This window comes from Arachis duranensis, chromosome 9 (assembly GCF_000817695.3).
Source record: "Arachis duranensis cultivar V14167 chromosome 9, aradu.V14167.gnm2.J7QH, whole genome shotgun sequence".
Taxonomy (NCBI): domain Eukaryota; kingdom Viridiplantae; phylum Streptophyta; class Magnoliopsida; order Fabales; family Fabaceae; genus Arachis; species Arachis duranensis.
In genome coordinates, this window is record NC_029780.3 from 106577370 (window position 1) to 106581791 (window position 4422).

The window sequence follows — 4422 nt, forward strand, 5'->3', positions numbered from 1 at the left end:
AGATGACCAAAAAGTGTCCTTCTGACATGTTTTCAGAATGGACCATATTAGATATATTCTATTATGGTCTATCTGAGTTTTCCAAAATGTCATTGGACCATTCTGAAGGTGGATCCATTCACCTAAAAAAAACGCCTGTAGAAGCTCAAGAACTTATTGACATGGTTGCAAATAACCAATTCATGTACACTTATGAGAGAAATTCCGTGAATAGTGGGACGCCTCAAAGGAAGGGAGTTCTTGAAATTGATGCTCTGAATGCCATATTGGCTCAGAACAAAGTGTTGACTCAGCAAGTCAACATGATCAAGTCAACATGATTTCTCAAAGTCTGAATGGATGGCAAAATGCATCCAACAGTACTAAAGAGGCATCTTCTGAAGAAGAAGCTTATGATCCTGAAAACCCTGCAATGGCAGAGGTAAATTACATGGGTGAACCTTATGGAAACACCTATAATTCATCATGGAGAAATCATCCGAAATTCTCATGGAAGGATCAACAAAAGCCTCAACAAGACTTTAATAATGGTGAAAGAAATAGGCTCAGCAATATCAAGCCTTATCCATCATCTTCTCAGCAACAGACAGAGAATTATGAACAGAATACCTCTAACTTAGCAAACTTAGTCTCTGATCTGTCTAAGGCCACTTTAAGTTTCATGAATGAAACAAGGTCCTCCATCAGAAATCTGGAGGCATAAGTGGGCCAGCTGAGTAAGAAAATCACTGAAACCCCTCCTAGTACTCTCCCAAGCAATACTGAAGAGAATCCAAAAGGAGAGTGCAAGGCCATTGATGTAATCAATATGGCCGAATGCACAAGGGAGGAGAAGGACGAAAATCCTAGTGAGGAAGACCTCCTGGGACGTCTCTCAAACAAGAAGGAGTTTCCTATTAAGGACCTAAAGAAATCTGAGACTCATATAGAGACTATAGAGATTCCACTAAATCTCCTTCTGCCATTCATGAGCTCTGAAGACTATTCTTCCTCAGAAGAGGATAAAGATGTGACTGGAGAGCAAGTTGCTCAATATCTAGGAGCTATCATGAAGCTGAATGCCAAGTTGTTTGGTAATGAGACTTGGGAAGGTGAACCTCCCTTGCTCATTAGTGAACTAGATACATGGGTTCAGAAAACTTTGCCTCAAAAGAGACAAGATCCTGGTAAATTCTTAATACCCTGTACCATAGGCACCATAACCTTTAACAAAGCTCTGTGTGACATGGGTGCAGGCATAAATCTTATGCCACTCTCTGTAATGGAGAAACTAGGGATCATTGTGGTACAACCTACCTTATTTTCATTACAATTGGCAAACAATTCAATAAGACAAGCTTATGGATTAGTAGAGGACGTGTTAGTAAAGGTTGAAGGCCTTTACATCCCTGCTGATTTCATAATCTTAGACACTAGGAAGGAAGAAGATGAATGCATCATCCTTGGAAGACCTTTCCTAGCCACAGCAGGTGTTGTGATTGATGTTAACAGAGGAGAATTAGTCCTTCAATTGAATGGGGACTACCTTGTGTTTAAGGCACACGGCCATCCCTCTGTAACACTGGAGAGAAAGCATGAAAAGCTTCTCTCAGTACAGAGTCAGACAAAGCCCCCACAGTCAAACTCTAAGTTTGGTGTTGGGAGGCCACAACCAAACTCTAAGTTTGGTGTTGAGAAGACCCCATATCCAAACTCTAAGTTTGGTGTTGGGAGTCCACAACATTGACCTGACCACCTTTGTGGCTTCATGAGAGCCCATTGTCAAGCTATTGACATTAAAGAAGCGCTTGTTGGGAGGCAACCCAATTTTTATTTATCTAATTTTATTTTTATTTTATTGTTATTTTGTGTTTTAGTAGGTTCATGATCATGAGGAGTCACAAAAAAAATATTAAAATTAAAACAGAATCAAAAACAGCAGAAGAAAAATCACACCCTGGAGGAAGGACTTACTGCCGTTTAAACGCTAGTAAGGAGCATCTGACTGGCGTTCAACGCCAGAACAGAGCATGGATCTGGCGCTGAACGCCAGAAACAAGCAACATCCTAGCGTTTGGACGCCTGGAATATGCCCTGAGGAAAGCTGGCGCTGAACGCCAGTAACAAGCATGGAACTGGCATTCAACGCCAGAAACATGCTGCACATGGGCGTTGAACGCCCAGAACGTGCATCACTTCGGCGTTTAAATGCCAGAATTTCATGCAAAGGCATTTTACATGCCTAATTGGTGCAGGGATGTAAATCCTTGACACCTCAGGATCTGTGGACCCCACAGGATCATCTCAGGATCTGTGGACCCCACAGGATCCCCACCTAACATATTCCCACCTTACCTCTTAATAATCCTATAACACACTTTCCCAAAAACCCTTCACCAATCACCTCAATCTCTCTTCCCAATTACCCCATTCACCACTCAAATCCATCCACTCTTCCCTATAAACCCCACCTACCTTCAAAATTCAAAAAATCTTTCCCACCCAAACCCACCCTAAATGGCCGAACCTACCTCTCTCCCTTCCCTATATAAACCCCTCCATTCTACTTCATTTTCACACAACACAACCCTCTCTTTCTTCTATTGCTCGAGGGCGAGCAATATTTTAAGTTTGGTGTGGTAAAAGCATAAGCTTTTTTTTTTCATCACCATTAATGGCACCTAAGGCCAGAGAAACCTCTAAAAAAGGGAAAGGGAAGACAAAAGCTTCCACCTCTGAGTCATGGGAGATGGAAAGATTCATCTCCAAAAGCCATCAAGACCACTTCTATGATGTTGTGGCAAAGAAGAAGGTGATCCCTGAGGTCCCTTTCAAGCTCAAGAAAAATGAGTATTCGGAGATCCGACATGAGATCCGAAGAAGAGGTTGGAAAGTTCTAACCAACCCCATGCAACAAGTCGGAATCTTAATGGTTCAAGAGTTCTATGCCAATGCATGGATCACTAGGAACCATGATCAAAGTGTGAACCCGAATCCAAAGAATTATCTTACAATGGTTTGGGGGAAATACTTAGATTTTAGTTCGGAAAATGTGAGGTTGGTGTTCAACTTACCCATGATGCAAGGAGATGTACGCCCCTACACTAGAAGGGTCAACTTTAATCAAAGGTTGGACCAAGTCCTTATGGACATATGTGTGGAAGGAGCTCAATGGAAAAGAGACTCCAAAGGCAAGCCGGTTCAACTAAGAAGACTAGACCTCAAGCCTGTGGCTAGAGGATGGTTGGAGTTCATTCAACGCTCCATTATCCTCACTAGCAACCGATCTAAAGTTACTGTGGATCGGGCCATCATGATTCATAGCATCATGATTGGAGAGGAAGTAGAAGTTCATGAAGTCATCTCCCATGAATTCTACAAAATAGCCGATAAGTCCTCTACTTTGGCAAGGCTAGCTTTTTCTCATCTTATTTGCCATCTATGTTACTCAGCTGAAGTTATCATAAAAGGAGATATCCCCATTGAAGAGGATAAGCCCATCACCAAGAAGAGGATGGAGCAAGCAAGAGAGACCCTCCACGGATCTCAAGAGATGCATGAGGAAGCTCATCATCAAGAAATCCCGGAGATGCCTCAAGGGATGCACTTTCCTCCCAATAACTATTGGGAACAACTCAACACTTTCTTAGAAGATTTGAGTTACAATGTGGATCAATTAAGGGTGGAACATCAAGAGCACTCCATCATTCTCCATGAAATTAGAGAAGATCAAAAAGCAATGAGGGAGGAGCAACAAAGGCAAGGAAGAGACATAGAAGAACTCAATGACATCATTGGTTCTTCAAGAAGAAAGCGCCACCATCACTAAGGTGGATTCATTCCTTGTTCTTATTTTTTTTCTTTTTTTCGATTTTTATGCTTATTATGTCATCTATATTTGTGTCTCTACTTCATGATCATTAGTGTTTAGTAACTATGTCTTAAAGTTATAAATAAATTCCATGAATCCTTCACCTCTCTTAAAAGAAAAATGTTTCTAATTCAAAAGAACAAGAAGTACATGATTTTCGAATTTATCCTTGAATTTAGTTTACTTATATTGATGTGGTGACAATACTTTTTGTTTTTTGAATGAATGATTGAACAGTGCATATTTTTGATCTTGTTGTTTATGAATGTTAAAATTGTTGGCTCTTGAAAAAATGATGAACAAAGAAAAATGTTATTGACAATCTGAAAAATCATGAAATTGATTCTTGAAGCAAGAAAAAGCAGTGAAAAAGCAAAAGCTTGCGAAAAAAAATTTGGCAAAAAAATAGAAAGAAAAATAAAAAGCAAGCAGAAAAAGCCAACAGCCTTTAAAACCAAAAGGCAAGGGTAAAAAGGATCCAAGGCTTTAAGCATCAATGGATAGGAGGGCCCAAGGAAATAAAATCCAGGCCTAAGCGGCTAAATCAAGCTGTTCCTAACCATGTGCTTGTG